Genomic DNA, 23,214 nt, shown 5'->3' on the forward strand with positions numbered 1-23,214 from the left:
GAGGGAAGGAGGGAAGGAGGGAAGGAGGGAAGGAAGGAAGGAAGGAAGGAAGGAAGGAAGGAAGGAAGGAAGGGAGGAAGGGAGGAAGGGAGGAAGGGAGGAAGGGAGGAAGGGAGGAAGGGAGGAAGGGAGGAAGGGAGGAAGGGAGGAAGGGAGGAAGGGAGGAAGGAAAAGAAAATGAAGAAAGAAAAAAAATGAAAAAAAAATGAAAAAGAAAAAAAAAAAGAAAAAAAAAAGAAAAAGAAAACTCACCATTAGTATGTTTCCAATTAATTTCCACTTAATCAAACTCATGTGTTATTTATCTCAGTTTCTCTGTTACTATTGTGATGATAAATTCTGCTATTCGTGTTATATTCTGTTACATCCTGTTCCAGAAATAGCCTGACTGAATATGAAGCAAGGGTTCACACCAACAAGAAAACTGTGCTTGTTTACATTAATTTCTCTGGCTGTCAGTTGCAATCCAGTAACTATTCCAAGATACTCACCCCAGCTTAACCCAAGGTGCTCCTGAGTCTAATGCCTAAATTTCAAATGATCCCTTCTGATCAATATGTCATCCAGCTCACAGGCAATGTAAAGTTGTCATGCCCTTGGCATCTTTTTTTTTTTTACAGAAAATCTTTATCTAGATGTCACAGAAGGAGTTTAATAAGTAAAGCAAATGACTGATTTGAAATGTGAAACATGGAGGGACAATCACCTACCTTTCCAAGGTAAATGAATGGATACCAAGTCTTTGGAGGATAGATCCTTACTCCCATGTTCTTGTTCTCAGGATGAAAATCCATTCTGTTGATAATCATCTCTCCACTTGCTGCAGCCAAGCAGCAGCAAGCAGAGCCAGAAGGTGAGCTGAACAAGACCTTCATCCCCAAATGCCTGCTGGAGCCTCCCAGCAATCTCAGTGCTTTGGCATGTTCCCTGATAAAAACAGGCTGGACCTAATAAACTGATCAATAAGGGCTACAGAAGATATATGAGAGGACAATGTCATATCTGTAACCTCTCATGGATTTATGTAAACCATTTTCTTTTCTTCAGACTTCAAACCCCAGATGTCACTGAAGTTCATTCACACTCAAAACAGGAGAGATGAATTGGAAAAAGGAAACAAGGAGGAGACAAAAGGGACAGCCATCAGGGAGCATGGGAGACATCAGGACTGTAATAAAATGTGTGATTTAAGCAAAATTTATCACGACAAAGTGCTTCCCTGTAGGTAGCAGGGAGATTTAAATTCATTAATATTATTGATTAGCAACTTATAGGAGCAGTGGGACTGTTAAGCTCAATTTTGCCTATGTCTTATTTCCAACTAAATTGGATTTTATCTGATTACTTCTGTATTACACTAAAAGATTATTTTTTTCCTTTTCTAAAATGTCTGTAGCTGTTTTTTCTAGTCCTGTGCTTTGCTGTAATGTGAGAAGAAATATAGTTCTTGTGAAGGAAAGGGAAAGCCTAGATTTTCCCAAATATGAAGGTTCTAGTGAAGGTGAGGAGAGGGAGAAAATAAAGATAACTTTGCACACTTTTTCCAAAAGTTACTATTAAAATCACCATAAGATCACTTTCATAGAATCATAGAATCATAGAATATCCTGAGTTGGAAGGGACTCATAAAGATCATCAAGTCCAACTCCTGGCACTGCACAGGTCTATCCAAAAGTTTAGACCATGCTACTAAGTGCACAGTCCAATCGCTTTTAAAATAGAGATAGACTTGGTGCAGTGACTACTTCCCTGGGGAGCCTGTTCCAGTGTGCAACCACCCTCTCTGTGAAGAACCCCCTCCTGATGTCAAGCCTAAACTTCCCCTGCCTCAGCTTAACCCCGTTCCCACAGGTCCTGTCACTGGTGTTTACAGAGAATAGGTCTCCTGCCTCTCCACTCCCCCTCACGAGGAAGTTGTAGACCGCGATGAGGTCCCCCCTCAAACCCCTCTTCTCCAGGCTGAACAGGTCCAGTGACCTCAGCTGCTCCTCATACGTCTTCCCCTCTAGGCCCTTCACCATCTTCGTTGCCCTCCTCTGGACGCTCTCTAACAGTTTAATGTCCTTTTCGTACCGTGTTGCCCAGAACTGCACACAGTACTCGAGGTGTGGCCAGCGCAGAGTAGAGTGGACAATCACCTCCCTCGACAGACTAGCAATGCTGTGCTTGATGCATCCCAGGACACGGTTGGCCCTCCTGGCTGCCAGGGCACACTGCTGGCTCATATTCAACTTGCTGACAACCACAACCCCCAGGTCCTTCTCTGTGGGGCTGCTCTCCAGCATCTTGTTGCTCAGTCTGTACGTATTGCCAGGGTTGCCCCATCACAGGTGCAGGACCCAGCACTTGCTTTTGTTAAACTTCATGCAGTTGGTGATCGCCCAGCTCTCCAATCTGTCCAGATCTCTCTGCAAGACCTTTCCACCCTCAGCTGAGTTTCCACCCTCCAAGTTTGGTGTCGTCGGCAAATTTGCTCAGAACACCTTCTAGTCCTACATCCAAGTCATTTATAAAAACATTGAAGAGGACTGGCCCTGAAATGGAGCCTTGAGGGACCCCACTAGTGACCATCCGCCAGCCAGATGTGGCCCCATTTACCACAACCCTTTGAGCCCTGCCCATCAGCCAATTGCTTACCCATCGTATGATGTTTTTGTTAAGTTGTATGCCGGATATTTTGTCCAGTAGGATCCTATGGGAAACCATGTCAAAGGCCTTGCTGAAGTCCAAAATGATCACATCAGCTGGTTTCCCTTGATCTACTAGACAGGCGATTTTGTCATAAAAGGAAATCAAATTTGTTAGGCAGGACCTACCCCTCATGAACCCATGCTGGCTGTGACCAATGACCTCATTGTCCCCCAGGTGCGTTTCAATAACTTCAGGAATCATCTTCCCCATAATTTTACCAGGCACTGACATGAGACTGACAGGCTTGTAGTTGCTATGGTCTTCTTTCTTACCCTTCTTGAAAATTGGCACAACATTTGCCAGCTTCCAGTCTACTGGGACCTCTCCAGATTCCCAAGATCGTTGGAAAATAATTGAGAGAGGTCCCGCAATGATATCAGCCAGCTCTTTAAGCACCCTGGGATGTATCCCATCCAGACCCATGGACTTGTATGTATCCAGGCAGAGCAGCAAATCCCATATACATTCAGGGTCAGTTCAGAGTTTGTCATTCCCATCATCATGGTCCTCCAGCTCAGGGCACCCTGGGTCCTGAAGCCCATCATCAGCATTGAAGACAGAGGCGAAGAAGGCATTAAATGTCTCTGTCTTGCCTATGTCATTGTCTGTGAGGAGACCTTCCCCATCAAATAGCGGACCTATATTTTCTTTGGTCCTCCTTTTTTCTGTTCACATATCTAAAAAAAACTTTTTTATTGTCTCCCACAGACATGGCCAGCTTCAACTGTAGTTGGGCTTTGGTCACATGAATTTTCTGCCTACAAACACGAACAGCATCCCCATATTCCTTCCTCGTCGCCTGACCCTTCTTCCAGCAGCCGTACACTTTCTCTTTTTGCCTAAACTCCAGTAGAAGATCCCTGATCAGCCAGGCCAGCCTTCTGCCCCACCTGCTTGACTTCTGATATTTTAGAATTACCTGATCTTGCACTTTTAGGAGACAGTGCTTAAAGACTGACCAGCACTGATTTTCTGAAACATCTATAGGAATCACCAACATTAATGCACACCACAAGTAATAGGTGGTGTGGCACTGGAACAGGTGTGGTGGTTCTGCTCAAGTGGGCAGCCGAGCTCCACCACAGCCGCTCTCTCACTCCCCCTCCTCAAAGAGGAATGGGGAGAAAATATGTGAAAAGAGCTCAATGGTTGAGGTAAGGATGAGAAAATCACACAATAATTATTGTAATGGGCAAAACAGACTCAGAATAATAAGATAGTAAGATTTATTGCTCATTACTAACAAGCTAGAGAAGTGAGAAACAAAGGAAAGAAACCAAAAGCACCTTCCCCTCCATCCACCCTCTTCCACCTCCTCCCCCCGAGCAGCGCAGGGGAGTGGGGAAATGGGGGTTATGGTCAGTCTACAGCACTTCTCTGCCTCTCCTTCTCAGTCACTCTCGTCCCCTGTGCTGTGGGGTCCCACCCATGGGATGCAGTCCTTGATGAACTGATCCGTCGTGGGTTTCCTACAGGCAGCAGTTCCTCCAGAACTGCTCCAGATATGGGTCCGTACCATGGGGTCCATCCCTCAGGAGAAAACTGCTCCAACCTGGCTCCCCCACGGGCAGCAGCTCCTGCCAGGTCACCTGCTCCTGCGTGGGCTCCTCTCCACGGGCTACAGGTCCGGCCCGGGATCTGCTCCGGCAGGGGTCTTCCACAGGCGGCAGCCTTCATCGGTGCAGGGCCACCTGCTCCACCGTGGTCTCCTCCACGGGCTGCAGCGTGGAACCCTGCTCCGCTGGGGTACTCCATGGGCTGCAGGGGGACATCCTGCTTCACCATGGTCTTCACCACAGGCCGCAGGGGACTTCTGCTCCGGCGCCTGGAGCACCTCTCCCCCTCCTTCTACACTGACCTTGGTGCCTGCAAGGACGTTCCTCACTCCCTTCACTCTCCCAGCTGCTGTGTGGCGCAGCGTTTTTTTCCCTGTCTTAAATATGCTCTCACAGAGGCGCAAAACAACATCGCTTATTGGCTCAGCTCTGGAAAACAATGGGGCCCTTCCCAAACATGGGGCAGCTTCTAGATCTTTCTCACAGAAACCACCCCTATGGCCCCCTGCTACCAAAACCTTGCCAGGTAAACCCACTACAACAGGCTGATCAGAAAAGAAGAAAGCAGAAAGCATCAAAAACTCCATTCACACATGAATGAATTCTAGGAAGCTGAAAACTGTGTATTGAAGAAATAGAGAAAGTTTGTCCCTCTTGTCACTGGGCCACCACAATCTTTGTGTGCCTATCTTAATGAAAAGAAATACTGGCATCATTGAGGTGGATACTCAGCTTCAGCATTACTAAAATGTCTTTTAATGTTTCTTAATGTTTTATTGTATCCACAAAAATCTTAAGTGTAAGAAGTAGTGTGGAGATACCTCAAGTACAGTTAACATGAAACACCTTAAACACGAGCAGCATGGCAGTTGGTACTTACAAAGGTAATGCTAGGCAAAGTGAGAGTTCTGTATCAAGAAATTACAGGAAGAGAGGAGTAAAAGCAACCAACCAAAACCAAGAAAAAGTCAGCCTTCTTCCTGTTTCTACCAGCACTGCACTAGTACTAGTGATCCCATACCCAATGCAAAAATCCAGGGACAAGGTGTTGTTAAAGGCTTCCAGCAGCATGTGGGGAGAAATGACCATGGAGAACTTGAAATCAGCAAAAGCAGCAAGCTTAGCTTGCCACAAGGCAAAATGGAAACACAGAAGTGCTTGGTATCATTTTGAAAGCCATAATCAGCGTGAAAAAAAATCTCTGTTACTTCACAAAAAGTTGAAATTTTTTTCAACTCCTTTATGTTGACTCTCATGTGTATTTGAAACAAAATAAAATAAATAATTAATAAAATGTTATTTTCTATCACAGCAAATTTATTTCTTCCTTGTCTTTCATTTTTCATTTCTTGTCTTTATTTCCTTTGTTATTTTTCTCATTATTTTCTTTATTATTTATATCATTTATTATTTCCTTTGTGTGACATTTGCTTTTTGTCATACTTGCACTTCAATTTCTCTTTCTAAGCTTTGGTCAACAGTATAGCAACAGTTCCTCATAGTTAAATTGAGAACAAAATGAGTGACATAGGTGAAATATAGCTTCAAACTGCTCCAGGAAATTAGAAAAACATTATCTTCTGTATCTTCTTTCAGGAGTGAATTCTGGAAGCATATAAGCTATACATTGCCCAAGGTCAGTCAAGAACATCACAACAGTTGCAAATGGAAAAAACACTCAATGTTACATTTGCTATAAGACAGTTCTTTACTGAACTTTTTTTTTCTTTTTTCTTTTTCTTTTTTTTTTTTTTTTTAAGGAAGAATTTTTTAAATAAAGCACTTTAACACTTTTGAGCTTCTGACCTCACTGCCCAGACCAGAGTTAGTAATTAAAAATCTACAATAGATCAACGTGTCTTTTCATAATCTTCTCATTGTGTATTTAATTAAAACTTCTCTTTTCCATCTTATTTTATTAAATACGAGTGTTACAAGTAAGTCTTTAAGATTTTATTTATAGATTAGGCATTGGGCATTTCAATACTTTTTATTCATTGCTAGTGAACTGCATGTATTCAGAAATAAACTTTTCCTTTATATTATTACAAAGCATATTGTAATATAAAACAAATATATCAAAGTCTAGATGGATTTATTTGTCTTTTTTAGCTTTAAACTGACTTTGCTATGTATTTATTCAGCACTCAATGAAGTAATAAATATGAGGAAATAAATGTAAAAATCTTCAATTGCTTATTGTATACGTACATTCTGTATTTATACAGAATGTTAAGACCTGTATTTATTCTGTATTTATACAGAATGTTAAGACCAGGAACTCCTCTCTAGGATTCCCAATGAAAAAGACATATATTCATGCATGCTTAAGTTTATCTAGAAACACATGGGCTTGCAAAGCACTGTATAGGCAGACTAAATATGAAGAGCGTGTATATATGCACACAACTCTGGGATGCAGATTTCATAATTATTGGAATTTCTCTCACAACTGAGACCCCTGTCCTTTACCTTCACATTGTAGGAAACATAAAAACGTTACTTCTTGTAATAGGTTGAAAGGTATATTTCTTGTATTATTGTAAAAGGTATTACTTCTTGTAATACCTTGAAAGGTATGTTCAGAACATTCACGGAATGCTAAGGGGCAAACAATTCTCACTTAAATGTATATATGTAGCACTTATATTTTATTAGTTTGCAATTGTGGTGTACACATACACCATATTAAAAACAAAGGGTCATATTTTATCTTTAAAAATAAAATATATATTAAAATAAAAATATATATTAAAAAAATCCTAGAGCCAGCAGCACGGAAATACTTGAATAGAAATGGTTATTCCTTTTATCTTTTTTTTTTTTTTTTCATAAGCAATACTAATTTACTATTCAGCTTTCTCTAGGGATCATTTAACATCAATAAAAACACATGCTATCCAAATGCAAGAGATAAAAGACAGCCAATTATGTTTAACAGTAAAAATCCAGGCTAATGTTCCCAAATGGATGGTTAGTCAAAGAGCAATTGGTTATCTTGTGAGATTTTGCAGAAAGAATAACTTATTTTTTTACTATTATCTTTCCTGTTATTTTTCTATTTTCTATTTTCTATTTCTATTTTCCTATTATCTTTCCCTTTGGTATTATCAAATTAATGCATATTTTTACTTTATGTCAGTTTGCTTACAAAATATATTTAAAAAAAAAAAAAAAAAGGAAAATTCTCTTATTTTTGTATTTATTTTCATTAATACAGATGTGTTGAATATCCATTACATACCTCCATTCTCCCATCCCCCTAATCCCATGGAGTCTCAACTATTAATCTAATTCCTAATTATCTTATCCATATGAAAAATTGATGCCACCAACATACTTTGCTGATCAACTCTGCTGTAGAAATCCATAAATATGGAAATATTTTTACCTCCAACACGTATCTTCAAAAGACAAAGTAGAAATGGGACTAGGTCCAGATTAATCTAGACCAGGACAACCTTGATTCACACTAGAAATGGAAGGGAAAGAGTGGAAAAGTCACAGAAAATAAATAAATAAATAAATAAAGTATTTAATTCCTCTCTGGCCAGGAAGCAAGAATTTTAGTAGATTTTTATAGACTCATGAGACTTTAACAAAACAGCTGATCTGCTGTAAAAGAACACATTTGGAAGAAGAGAGCTTCTTTCCCCTTTACTTTTTTTTTTTTTCTTTCCCCCTGGAAACTAGTAAATATTTACATTATACCTTTCTAAACATTTATTTCAATTTTGTCTAAGAATCACCAGTTTCTTGTGAAATATGGAACATCAACTTTAAAAGACAGTCAAATACTAGAATTTTACAAAGGAAGAGAACCTTGATCTCTCATTTTAACTAGTCATTCATTATTGATAGTCATTCATTCATCATTTTGATACACTCAGATTTGAAGATCTCTAATACCACTGGTTTGTTCTTGAATATCAAATGAAGCTAATCTGAAAGCAGTTTTGGCACATTTTATACCCAGTTAGGTGAATTTTAGCAATGAAATCTCTTAGTCTCTTTGCTTGCTCCCTGCCATATACCTTGAGAGCTGTCTTGGCCTGTGATCAAGATGAACACAACTGATCCTGGGTAGGCATTTAGCATGAAACAGATACTATGTTCAACAGAATAAGGTACCGAAGATCCATCGACTCAGATCCGTAAGTGATCTGGAAGACTAGTTATTAACAGGACCTGTCAATTCAGGTGACCACTCTACTATCTCATATTATTTATGATGAAAAAAAGAAATATGTCATTGCAATTTGGGTGTGCTGCCACCATCTTTTATTGCCATCTTGTGGGGCATCTTTCTCACCAAATAAATAAATAAATAAAAATAAAAAAGAGGTCATAAATAAATAAATAAATAAATAAACAGAAGATTAATTTCAATGTCTGCTTAAAACATCATTTCCTCTCTGTGAAATTAAACCAAATAGAGCTAATCAAGAAGTAGTTGATTTCTGCATTCTACATATGTATCTCTTATATTTGCTTAATTACTCTTTAGAAATACCAGGGGCCATGTAATTCATGCAGCATGACTGACAGGACAAGACACCCTTAAGTTTTGATGGCCTATGAGAAGGACCAGCAGTATCAATTAAATTTATATTGAGGAATTGAAAGGAAAGTGAAAATGTGGGGAAAAAATAATCACTATGGAAACGAAGAGTCATGAAATTATAGATCTAGCTGACCGTGAAGTAGCTCAGTATACAGTCTAAACATTTTTCCTTCTGAATATTTTCAACACTTTACAAAACTCATAACTGACCACTAACACTCATCAGCTTCAGCCCTCTGTGTGAACCCCAGCCTGATAAAATCAAAAATGCTTTTACTGGAATTTACTTGGGTAAAGTGGCAGCACTCAAGATTAAGCACTCCATGCTGCCACTACCTATTTGGATATCGCAAGAAAGTTTCTGAAGCCTCAGTCAGAATTCTGAGGTTTTGGTCAGGATAAACCAGTAGTTTTTAGGAAGATCTTTCTAACCAGTTATGGACTTATGGACTTGACATTCAAGTGGGTCGCTTGAGGTCTAGCTCTTCAATGTACTTCTTAAAAACTATTACTTTTTTTTTTTTTTTTTTTGAATAACTTCTCAGAAGTACTCCAGGCACCTGAAACTAAAATGAGTATAAAACTGTTCCTCTCAGCACTACCTGAGCCAGTGGGAAAAGGAGTGTAGGAAGACATATATCCGATTTATTCATCCTATGCTTTTGTACTCCAGCAAGACCTTTCCTGGAAGTTACAGCAGAGAAACATGTCTCTCTTGAGCTTTTATACCTGCAAGCAGAACAGAAACAAATGCACTTTAGCTGGATATCAAGCACTCTTTAATCCAAAGACTAGGCCTTTAGGGTCTTTAGCAGAACCAGTAAGCTGCTCACAGATTAAATGCTGGCACTAGACACACCAGGAACCAGATGGTTTGATTTCATTGCTGGACATACCACCACCTGTTATCTACATTTCTCATCAGAACATGTACTTCCCACATTCACAAATGCATGCTAGCATATTTAAATGAGGCTGTTTTTCTGCATAGATATTTGGCAGTTGGTCTGTATTTCTGTTATCATTTGTCAGATAAAGCCATCCTGATGTTTGGGGATTCCTGAAGTTTTTCTTAATCCTTCTCAGCATTTACTCTAGAAGCCATCAGCATTTCTGCATGCAGTAAGAATCTTTCCATATAATTTCGTATCTCTATTTGCCCTTTACCCGTTCAGAAAACACACAATCCTACTGAAACTGCTTTTGAAGGGCAAGCACTCTTCTTCGCAGGGGAAGAGCTGCCTTCTCTCTACCACAAAACCTTATCCAGCATTGTAGGAGATCAATATGGAATTGCAACTATACAGGTGTCCAGTTCACCCTGTGCATGATCCTTTGATTTATGACCACGTCTCCAGTCCTGAGATGAAAATGAATGTGTTGGGTGGCCCCAACATACCTGGCACTGAAGCAACTTGGCCTGAGCAACTTGGCCCTGCTCAGAGTAAAAGTGGCCTGAAATATGGAGCTGAAAACTCAGGCACTTCCTCCAAATCTGTGTAGAGTCTTACACATTTCTGAGGTTTTATTGAGATTCTCATGATGTATAGTAAGGCTAAAAATAACGTCTATAGTAAAATATATAAACACTTCAGTTGTATATCACTTATTAGTTTAGTAGCCATAGAAAAAAAACTGGAAACGTGATCTTCAGCAGCTTAAACCACCACCAACAAAATCTTGTTGGTTTTCTTTCTGGTGGGCTGAAGAGGACAAAAACTTAGTATATTTGAAAATATTTTGAATTATATATGAACAATATATATGATAGCATGCAAAGAAACATATAGAAATCTCCATCTTCACTCTTACATCTCTTAAAATATTCCCCCTCCTTTGTAACCTATGTTACCTATGTAACATTGATTAAATAATCAGAATATTCTTCTTCTGCATTTCTGGGCAGAAAATCATGTGAGCCTACAGTACTAGTCAATGTTCTTATTATGTTTTAAACAGCAGAGACTAGGGAACTTTTACATTTTCTAACTATTGTGTCTCTTCTTTTAAAGCATAGTTTCATTACAGTCAAAGTATGCTATCCTCATTCCATTCTTTTCTCTTTGTCATCTGTATATCAAAAGTTGTCCGCTCCATTGTATTAAGAAAACATTGCAAAGTTTTTTGAAGAGGTAATATAAAAGATAATGCAAGTATACAAAATATATTGTACTTTTTTAAGTGCAGGTTTTAAAGCAATCAGCCTTGCGATAAACAAGAGATTCTCTTGATAGGAACAGTCAGTATTTATCAGGCATATTTCCTTTAAAAGAGTTGAGTTGATATTAATAGCAATCTGTCGTTCTCCCTATCAATCAGGAATTGCAATCAGCTACAAACACACCCTCTAGTTCTCCTTCAATCAGGGAAATAGCGCAGAAACTCAACTGCATGTATTTAATAAATTCATAAAGGGGGAAAAATTCATCAGAAACTATTGGGAGCACACTGTCATGCCTTTATTTAAACTAGGATTTGCCTTTCTTTGTGAGCAGCTTTTTTTTTTTTTTTTTTTTCCCCCATGAGTCTTCACCTGCATCAGAGTACTATGAGCCTTCAAATAGACTGTGTGTTTTGGAGAGGTTTTAGTTCACAATCACTGTGGAAAAACAAATCAAAGTGCTAAAACTATCGCTATTTAGCACTGATGAAAATATATGTCTCTTTTTTCAAGTGTTTTCTGGGAAAGAAAAAGTAGGTTACCTGTCAGCTCTTCCAAAACAACCTCTGTAGTAAAGCTCCAGAGCAGATTCCCAGTTTCCCAGCATGGAGGTGTCATTAAAAAAACACCATGAATTTAAAACCAGGAAGCTTCTTTTTGAAGAGCTTAAGACATTAGCAAAACAGATTGTTTTTCCCAATGGTATGTTTAAACAAGCAAGGTACTTTCAAAGTGTTACTGTAAGGAACAGAATTTCACTTATGCATGTGTTTGTGATGCCAAAAACAAGCTTCTGAAACACATTGCAGATTATTGTTCATTACCAAGCAGAGACTTGCTAAGCATTACTAAGCCTCCAGTCTTGGTACCATATGCTTTAAATCCCCTATGGGAAATCTCATCCAGGGCAGAAGTCAGAGCAGGTGGAAAATCATGTGAAGTTCTTTAGAAATAACAGAAAATAGTTTGGAGTTTGGGATTTTTTTACGTTCAACTCCTCCTCCCCCTGCCCCCCTCCAAAATAAATAAATAAATAAATAAATAAATAAATAAATAAATAAATACAATTATTATCTTAGAACACTGTAATAAATTCATACTTGATAAATTATATGTCAGAATCAGGAGAGAGATTTGCTCAAATTAGATGAAATGTAAGGTAAAGTAACTGTTACCTTAATCCAATGAAATCCTTGGGAATCTTTGTCTTTTCTAGGTAAATAGTGATTAATACTGACTGCATTGCAAAATTTTTGTAACAGGAATACTACTTGTAACTACTTACTACTTCCAGGACAGCAATGAATTTTTAGGTCAATGTAAGAGCCAAATTTTAGACTGAGTTGTTTAAAACTGCAAGGTTTCTAAAAAATGTCTACATGTAATATTTTTTGTCCTTGAGTAGCAAATCTACTGTTCTGGAAAAATAAATAAATAAATAAAAAGCCAATAACTGATGTGTTTATATTATATCTGGTGTTATCAGGTGATGCTATTCTTAAGTAAACTCATTTTTAAAATCATGTTCATCAGAAGAGGAAAGCGAGATTTAATATTCAAAGTAAAACAAAGATGTTCTTTGGCAGCCTTACAAGAACAGAAAGAGTGTTAAAGTCTGAAACTGCCAACAATTGAATTTGGATAAACCATAGAAGATTAGTTGTCCAGAAGAAACATGGAAAGGGGGGGTTAAAATATCTGCATGTGCATATATATATATATATATATATATATGTACCCACATATATTATATAAAGTATCTAAATAGATAACTATCTAAATAGAATTAAAATCTAAATATTTTTACTACTATGACTAGTGTCATGTAAAATTTCTCCTGTTTAAACTAATGCAAAATAAACATCTCTTCATGTCAGAAAATGTGAAATAAATATAAATTGCTCCTATACTTGATAATTCTAAAAGGCTACTAATATAACATAACTATAATGTATTATAATTATATTACAATTATAATATAATAATATTTATATTATTAATGTAATATAATCATATACTATTATATTATATTATATTATAATAATATAATACAGTATTGTTAATATGATATAATAATATATGTTATATTAATATAATATAACATAGGCTTCCTATGTTATATCCCTTTTGAGATTTTTTTCACTTGCTTTTTAGTTGTTGTTTTATTGTACTTTTGAGTGAAAAGATATTAATGCACCATAGAACTGCTACTACAGAATTGAAATAAAAGGGACAGGAAATCAAACTCAAGAAAAGGAATTTTCATCTGAACCATTTGACCCAAGTAAAGTAGATTATGTTCACCTTAGTGTTCAATATCTTAAAATTATCAGACTAATACTACTTTGATATGATATTAAATGACCTGGTAAACGATGATTACATTTAGCAAGAAATTTGAGCCTCACACTTTAGGTAATAACACAAAATTATTCCAGCCTATCTTTTGGTCAGAATATACAGCATGCCCTTTATCACACAGGTACTTCTGCCTTGAACACTAGCCATAGTAACCTAGAAACTTAAGTCAGCAATAAAGTTGCTCTGGTATGTGATGATGGGCATATTATTTTGAAAACACTATATAAAAATGTAGTAATTTAAAAGATTACTTTATAGGAGTCATAAAGAATGACTTCTACTACTTAAAGGGCCTGGTGCTTTAGGAAGGCACTAAACTATTGTACGCTATGATTTGTCTTTATGAGTATTTGTCATCCCCTTGGCAGCTAAGAAGAAAATGTGTCTTTCTTTCCGCCTCTGCTCTCACTTGCTCAGTGTGTCACAACAAGCGTTTATACTAACAATTACAAATATTTAAACATTAAAAACGCTTTGACTTCGTTTTGAGACATAGCATCTGAAGTTCTAGGTATCAGGGCATTGTTAAGATATCCATCCTAGGCCTAAACTGGGAAAACACATGTAGCCTCCTCTGTTGTCATCAAAACATTACATCTTGATGACAGAAATAATTATCAGTTATGCTTATTAAGCTTTGTAATGCTCCACTGCAAGAAATTTTTATTCTTAGGGTGTTATTCTGTTCTGAGACAGCTAATGACAACACATTTAATCAATACAGACAAGCCATGGGCATACCAAGGTCATTAAACCATATTCAACAACATCTGAACCCAGAGGAGCATTCTTTATTCCTTTTATCTGTATTTTCCTGAACATCATTTCAAAAATTCTCATAGTTCACTAGTTTTTAAAATCAGTTAATTTATTAAAAAGCTTTATTTTCTGTAAATGCTTCCCATAATAAATGTGATGCTCTTAAACAACATTTTCAAAAGCCAGGACACAAAATAAAACATGGTGATTGAAATAAGAATCAAAGCCAGTGAAGTCCAGTAAAATAGGATCTACATTTAATTAAATTGGATTTCTCATTCTGAAAGGGAAAGATAAATAGCATTACTGTATTTTACAATGTTTTAAATCATGACACATTCACATATTTATGTTGTTATCAAGCATGTCTAGACACGGCTGCAATGAAGTTCTCCATTTTACCCTTTCAATTAGGGCTTTCTACTCTTCTTTTTCTAACAGCCTTGGTAAGAATAATTTACTATGCTGAAAGCAAACTTATGTGTACAAGTGCAATTAGAAATACACCATTTTTGTGGGAATACAAAAATGTTTCCTATTAGATATAATGGAACTGAATTTGACCTATTGTTTGTAATTTTTGTTAGAAGGATCAAATTAATGTTCTACTGGAAAAGTTGATAAATAAACAGGCAGGTCAAGGAACTAATGACTTTTTTTTTTTCCTGTGGAGTTAGTACAGTAAAAACTGATTAAACCCCAAAACAACCTACATTTTTAACATTGCACAAGCACCTATAGATGCAGCAAAATAAAAAAGGAATTGGATTTTCTACCATTACTTGGCATAAAATTTTACCACCAACCCCTCCACATGCCTCCCCCCCCCCAAAAAAAAAAAAAAAAGTTTTTCTGAACTGGAAAGGCTAAATAACAGTGGGTATTTTTTGTTCATTTGTTTGTTTACAAGACTCTATGAGTCTTGTCATTGATAAAATATTAAATACACTTATAAGCATGAAAATTTGGAGACTTCCACATATTTTTACTTGTATGGATGTGCATGTGTTTATATCCATAAAGTGATCTTAAAGAAAAGAATAGGTTTGCTATATTTATTACATTTACAGTGTGTAACCTTCCCTTGCTATTTCCTCAACTTTTTCTTTATGGGAAATGTTGTGCTTTCAATGATAACTAGAACATCATAGATGTTACATTTAAAAAGGCATATATCCTCATTTAGCTTGGTTTCAAGCTAAAAAACATTCATTTTTTACTCTAAGGCAGCTGTCTATAAAGCATACCAGCATGTTTCTGCCAAAAGGCTCACATTTCCTAGCCAAGTTTCTTCTGACATTGCAAGATAGGAGCAAAGACTCTGTTCTAGCAGCTTAAACTACACATCTTGAGCTTGTTGGTAACAACTTTAAGTTCTCTAACAGTTTGTATGGAGCAAGTCGTTAGACACAGAAAATGGCTTGTTTTTGTAACGGAAAGACAGTCATGTTGCATGTGGCTTCAGATCATCCAAATCTTTACTTTTCTGTATGAATGTTTAGATCATACACAAAACTGATCAAAGAATAGGTTCCAATAAAATTTCATTTGGAGAATTACAGTTTGGGGATTGGGGGGTTCTGAAGTCAAGAAATAAAAAGACACTTAGTGAAAAGGGGTGATGGGATGAAGCTGACACAAAAGCAATGCTCAGATAAGTGAAACGTTGACAACATCTGTCCAGATCTAACTCATTTGATGATTCTGGTATGTGCTGGCAACACAAGAAAAGTTCAGATAGTTAACTGTTCTGTGGAAGGCTTTCCCAAAAGCTCTGTAATATATCTGCCGTAGTCTCATAATTTAACTATGTACAGCAAAGAAAATATGACATGCAGATGAAATTTTAACAATTTTACATGCTTATAGAATGTTTGCTGATAGTTATGGTTAATTGGTTTTAGTTACAGCAAAAAGCAAGATTTGTTTGGGGTGATCAACAAGGCCATGGGTCACTTATGCCAACAATCTAGGTTAGAAAGCAGTAAAACAGCCCCTTGGGAACTCGTTAATAGATGTCCAACAGCAAGCAGATAGCTGATCCCAAGTAACAGTGCATAAAGGCCTAGCCAGCAGACAGGACTTGGATTTGTCAACCAGCCAGAGCAAGTATCCTCATTCCCAGAGGTCACGGTGTTGGTTACCACTGTGCTGGAATCCTCTGTCAGTTCTGTTGGTGTGCGCGTTAGGGCAGAAATCACTACCCATGTGGTAGACCCACCCCACTCAGTAAATTAATATTAGATTTGATGTTACTGAGTGGTATGGTTCTGTTCTTTCGGTTACCACAGCCTCCAATGGCTGGCTGTCCTCCCTTCATAGCATTAGAATATTAACATCTTAATTCAGCATAAATGGTTAATGGCCATAATATTGACAGTAATTAAATTCTTAATGTCTTTACTCTAGTATGATACCACTCTGATAAGAGACCTCTGTGTTCAAAATGCAAGCTTCACCCCCTTTCTTAGTACGATTGATAATATTTATAGCATGACATAAATCTCGAGATTAGATAAATTTACAAGGAGAGAATATGTATTGTGTACTTATAAAGTGGAATGGATTTAAAGGAATGCGTAAAACGCAGTGGGAAATATCAGTTTTAATAATACATATACTTTTCTTGTTACTTTGCAATTTATAATTCAGTAGGGTTAATTATTCTTCTGTTGCCTCTAATAAGGCTATATAAATACTTTGAAATGAAAGAGTAAAAGGTGAAACAAACTTCTGTATGATGGTATTTGATTTTTCCAAACTTTACAGTTGTAAATCTGCAGACTAATTGCAGGGCAGTTTTATTTGCTCATTTGTTTGGCTTTCACTTGAAAATAAAATAATTAAAAAAAAAATGCAAAGAGACTGTTACACTATAATCAAACATGCCAATGACTGCAAAGGATAGATATTTTTTTCAATGCATAAATGCATAACACAACAGTGACTTAAGAAACTAATAAGGAAGCACTTTTTCATAATCACTTTCTTTGGAGGAAAGTGATGGTAAAATAAAATGAATTGAGAAACACAATGTTTTTTTTTTTTTTAATTATTATTATTATTACTTGAGACAACATTGACTTTATTAATGTCTGGCTGGTCTGCACCTAACAGTCCTTTATGATACACGCAGAGTATATGCTTTGCAATATATGCTTTCAAATTAAAAGGACTAACTAAGCAATTTATAATGTCTTCAAGTACAGTGCATATAAATGTGTAAGTAGGTCAGAGCTGATGAAGTCTAAACATTCCTAAATAAAATACATATTTTCCACACACTTTTCATGAAGACAACTTGGGAGACAATTGTATTTCAAACTTCTTTTGACTAACTATTCCATAGTTTTAGACAAATATGGTTTTTAAGTATATCTCTGCAAACAAATGATTTGGTTGAGTAATCTCAGTTCTTAAACCCTCACTCCTGAAATCTGATTTCAGAAGGATTAAAATAAGATTTTCAAGGACTAGAGAATTCACACAGCAGATCCACTGAGTGATCTGAGGTGAGAGTTGTCACAGTCCCTGTATTCCAGAACTTTCTGTCTAAACAGAGTAAAAGGAATGGATCATCATTCAAATGAGGCTCTGAGCAGCCTGATCTAGTGGTAGCATCCTGCCTATGGCAGGGGGACTGGAACTAGGTGATCCTTGTGGTCCCTTCCAACCCAAGCCATTCTATGATTTAGTCAGCTCCTTATAAAGATCTGAGGGAGAAGATCTTATAAAGATGTACTAGGGGAAGCCTAGAGGTCCATGTGGGATCAAGAAAAGAGCATATAGACAACTACAGTTGGGAAGTGTGGGTTTTAACTGTTCATATATGTAAGCCGTATTTCCTTTTGTCGCTTAAGACTTTGAAATGGATCAAGATTTCAAGTAAGTAGTTAACCAAGATGTAAAGAACATCTACTGGTGATGCACCTTTATGTAGTTAACTTTTCAGAAGCAGATGCCAGTAACTATTCAATTCCTTCAGAACAGCAGTGCCAGGTCATAATCAAGCTAGAAGCTCCACCATATAAACACATGGTGACAGGTAAGTGACTATATAGATTGTAGAAGACAAAGGCACATGTCTCTGCCTCGCATATGTTCAGTTAAAAGTCAAGTGAGACAAAACATGAACCAAGTTCCTGAACTGCTGAATCCAAAGCAAGCTCTTGCAACATTGTAAAAATTATACCATTTGTGCCAATGTATATATCTGAGCAGATAATTGGAAAGAGAAAGACAGAATGTAACAGGTTTTTTTTTGTTTGTTTGTTTGTTTTAACATTCACCTTCTTTTTCCTAAACAATGGAGAGAAACAGTAACTCAATCTGTAATTGTGAGGTAGTGCTATTAATTTCACACATTATATTTTGTAGCAAAAATAATATTTTTGTTATCAAAAAAATGAGAGAGAGCCTAAAATATACTTCTGATATATTCAACAATGAGGAACAGTCCATACTGAAAAGATGCAGTAGGATTTGCATATAGATGTTTCAACTCCCTTTCCTCCTGGCACCACATGCTGTGCATGCACAACATTGAAATTCAACAGTAATATGCCAAAGTATTACATTTCCCAGTAATTCTGTTGTAACAGTAAGATTTGTCTACTTACTCCTTTGGCATAAAGCTCTGGCTTTAACATTTGTTATAACAAAAGGAGCAGCAAAGAGAAGAGCCAGTTGAGCCTCTAAACATTATGCATTTCCAATGCAGAGAGAACTTATTTCTAACTCATTAGAACTGACATGGTGTGCAGGATCTGAAGGATGTGTTTTCAAATGACATCCTCTGAAAGCTGAATTTGTAATAAAATTTATTTATGAACTTGGCTCAGCAGAATAGTAGTAGCATGAACTGTATCCTGAGTCAGAAAATTTCACTGATATAATACTCCACAAGAACCCTCTCTAGTGTAAATGGCTTTCTCAGCCTGGGGAAGCAGGAAGAAAGGAACATGACAAACAGGAGCTTTTAGTTACCTCAAGTAAAACTTGGAAGGAAGAAGAATTCTTAAACACACAGAAAACAGGAAGAAACTCAGGCATGCAAACTGCATGAAGATGTTTCTTATCTACTAGCAACAAAGCATTTATAAAATAAATATTAGGTGGAAATCATGAAGTTAGGGTCAAAAGAAGTTAGATGTATTAGCACTATGATTCTTATGCTAACAAACCTATGGAAACATAGGTAAGAATTCACTGACAATGTACATCAGATGTGACAAAGATTAGTGCCTTAGATTTTCATCTTCTTAGCTACCCACTGAATTGCTTGGACTGCTATGCAATTAGGTTCAGTAGAGCCCTACGCTGCTAGCTCATTCCTAAAACCACTTCCAAAGGCATCACCATCCAGCACTATAAGGATTTTGGTTTTTGATTATTTTGCTATTTTCTTAGTTCAAGGAAAGAGAAAAAGACAATGTTTCCCAAATTTCCTAACGTTTACCTAGAAGAAATTCAGAGGCAACTTTCTTACTATTTTTCACTAGAAAAACTAGTGCAAGCTTTGTGCATTAAATCTAGAGGTAATGACAACTGTGGGAAGTTACTGCTTACTTTAATATTTCAGGTAACATCACTAAATGTATCAGAAACCACAGCTACACAAAGGATTAAACCTCTCCACCTCCTAGGTTCATCTTGACTTCAATTTCTGAAAGCCAAAGCTGTTCCCTTATTAGAATTTTCACTGCTATGAACGGCTCCAAATATTTCAGCGGAGGAAGGAAAAGAAAGTAGTCTCTCCCTCCTAGATTTCAAATTGTTTTGGTTTGGTTTTTAACATGATTTGGTTTGCAAAATTTTGTGACTCCCTGATTCCAACTTCCAGTTTTGAAGTTCAATGAATAAAGAGGATCAAAGTAACCAAAGCAAGAAAGCAGGCCCACATAGCTGCTAGCAGAGAGGCCCCGGGGAAGCTGTTTACCCAGCTCCAGTAAGAGGAAATTACTGAGCTCCATTTTCTTCAAATATCTCAGAGATTATCCTCAAGTTCAGCTACAACTGGAAGCATAGTACTTCTGGCTAAAGTATAACAAATAAGTTTTTGTGTTGTGTTATGACAACAGGGACTCATTTTGACTTTTCATGAGTTGGAGTATAGTATAATGTATATGTAGATGTAACATTGTGTCTGAGATTGTCAGCTAAAACAAACTAAAGACACTAAACAGAGCAGGCAAGGTGGGAAAAAAATGTGTATCAATACAGAGAGGCAAATGCAATCTAGACAGCTCTTTTCTATTTGTGACTTTGCAGTGACAATGTGAAGGCTTAAATAAAACCTCTTTTCCCTTCTATGCCTTACGTATAAAAAAAAAAAAAGAAACATAATGTTTCCTATACTTAGTATAACATCCTTATGTGTAGAGAAGAAAAAACAGTAAGTGGAAATTCTTAGTTTTAGGTGTATCTTCAGATTAAAATGACCTCCACATGATGTGAATGTCACAGTTACATTCCTTTTTGTAATATTCTCCTACCAGAAGCTATTCTTATTCACCCTTGCTTATATCCAAAACAAATTTCCAATTTTTTCCACACAGCATTTGTTCCTCCCCTTTCTGCCATTATTGTATTGATTGACTGGAAACTTAATGGAATTTCTGTATTCATCTTCTCTTTACTTAACACACTATTAGCTTCTTCATCAACTTTCTCATTTTCTGTTAGTCCTCAGGTAGTAGATCACAGAACACATTTTTACTTTAATTGACTACCTACTCAAATGAAATCATAGGTTCTTACAACAACTATTTCCCAGAATCTGTTTGGCCAGGTGTGCTTGACTGAAGAAGTCATGTTTTCATTATGTGATTACTATATGGTGTTGGGTTTGTGCAAAGGATAATTAACACAGCCCACCTGTCCAAACTAATAACACTTTTCTAAAGGCCCATTTCTGAATGACTGTTTGTGGAACTACCTCTAATGGGTTCCCTTACCTGCTAACAAATGCACACATGCAAACAAAATTTTCAGGAGCCTCACAGGAAGTCTACATTTTGAGCAGGCTCTCCCAGAGGGATGGATAGGAGACCCCACTTGTAAGGTAGATGATGGCTTCTCCTTTGATGTCACAGCAACCTCTCCCATCAAAGCCCCTGTGGTGGTTTTACCCTGCCTGGCAGCCGAACTCCACCACAACGGCTCTCTCACTCGCCCTCCTCAGAAGAGGTGAAGAAGAAAATAAATAAATAAAGCAACTCATGGGTTGAGATAAGGATAATTTAATTAAAGGGAAAATAATTATTAAAGTAAATATATTATTATTAAGGGGAAATTAAATAATTTAAAGGGAAGAGGGATTCAAAATACTAATAAAATAATAATCATTATTAAAAAAAAAAAAAAGCAAAGGCCAGGATGCGAAGGCCATATGGAAGCACAGAGAGGAAAGAAATTATTCTCTACTTCCCACCAATGAGTGATGCTTGACCACATCCCTGAAGCAGGGCATCAATACATGTAGCCATTGTTCAGGAGGACAGACGTTTTCAGAACAGCCCTCCCCTCACCTCTACTTCCCCTTTCCCACTTTTTATTGCTGAGTGTGACATCACATGGTATGGAATATCCCTTTGTCTGGTTTATGTCAGTTGCCCTGGTGATATCCCCTCCCCACCTCTTACTCAACCCCAACCTGCTTACTCTTGAGGGGGCTGGAGGGAGTCCTGATCCTGTGCCAGCACTGCTCAGCAATAGAGACAACACTGGTGTGATACCAGTGCTGTTCTAGCTACAGGGAAAGTTAACTTCATCCCAGCCAGACCCAGTACAGCCACTGGGAGGACTGGATGACCCAGTCAGTGGTTCCCATTCCACTGGACTAGTTTAGAGACAGAAATGTTGCCTTTTCTCTATCAAAAACATCAAACTTTTTGTTACCATGGTTATTTTGGTGTATACAATTAATCATTAATAGATATAATCTGTGAATTAATAGGTCACACAAAGTCATTTTATTACAGCAAAAACATTTTATTACATACATCTATGCCCTCCAAAGCCAACTCTGCAAATGTCTTGCCTATATTTTTATACAGACCAAGGAAAGTGGTCTGTACATGTATGTCCAAGAATGACTTTCACGAGCTTCACCTCTTTCAAGATTTTAGAGGAGGAAAACAAAACAAAACAAACAAAACAAAAAAATAAGCCCTACCATCTAAGCATAAAATAAAGCCTCTGTAAGGCAAGCAAATGAAAGCAGGACATCACGATGGCTTCTACGCAAGAAGCACACATCTGAAAAGTCAAATGCACAGAATATTTTGTATTGCACTGCTGTGCGACACAAAATTCAAATTCATAAATAAGACATATGATGTCACACATGCTTGGAATGCTGTGTACTCACACTGGAAGACAGACTATGTATGGGTATGTATCAGTACAAAAAAAAAAAAAAAAAAGCTGCAGAAAATCTAAGTAACTTTCACCTGCAACATAAATAGCTTTAATAGCTGATTGAAAATTCTACATAAATACCATTCATACTCCTTTAAATATCATCATGAATTGAACATCTGTTGAGATAAATGGTTAAAAAAAATAATCGTTTTCCTCAAAAAGAATCATTAGAGATTTTTATGCCTCATTCAATTTTTCCATCATTAAATATTTTCCAATTCTATTATAACACAGTTATGAAAAATATGTATGTATGAAATATACTGATTCTGAGAAGCACCTAGTTTTTGAATAGCAGTTTGCTTTTTTGATGGAGCCCTGAGTATCACAGAATCGCAGAATTGTCTAGGTTGGAAGAGGCCTCAAGATCATCTAGTCCAACCTCTGACCTAACACTAATCAGTCCTCCACTAAACCATATCACTAAGTTCAACATCTAAACATCTTTTAAAGACCTCCAGGGATGGTGACTCCACCACTTTCCTGGGCAGCCCATTCCAATGCCTTACAACACTCTCAGTAAAGAAGTTCTTCCTAATATCCAACCTAAAACACCCCTGGCGCAACTTTAGCCCATTCCCCCTCGTCCTGTCACCAGGCACATGGGAGAACAGACCAACCCCCACCTCTCTACAGCCTCCTTTAATTTACTTATAAAGAGCGATAAGGTCACCCCTGAGCCTCCTTTTCTCCAGGCT

The sequence above is a fragment of the Anas platyrhynchos genome, chromosome 2 (genome assembly GCF_047663525.1).
Source record: "Anas platyrhynchos isolate ZD024472 breed Pekin duck chromosome 2, IASCAAS_PekinDuck_T2T, whole genome shotgun sequence".
Lineage (NCBI taxonomy): Eukaryota > Metazoa > Chordata > Aves > Anseriformes > Anatidae > Anas > Anas platyrhynchos.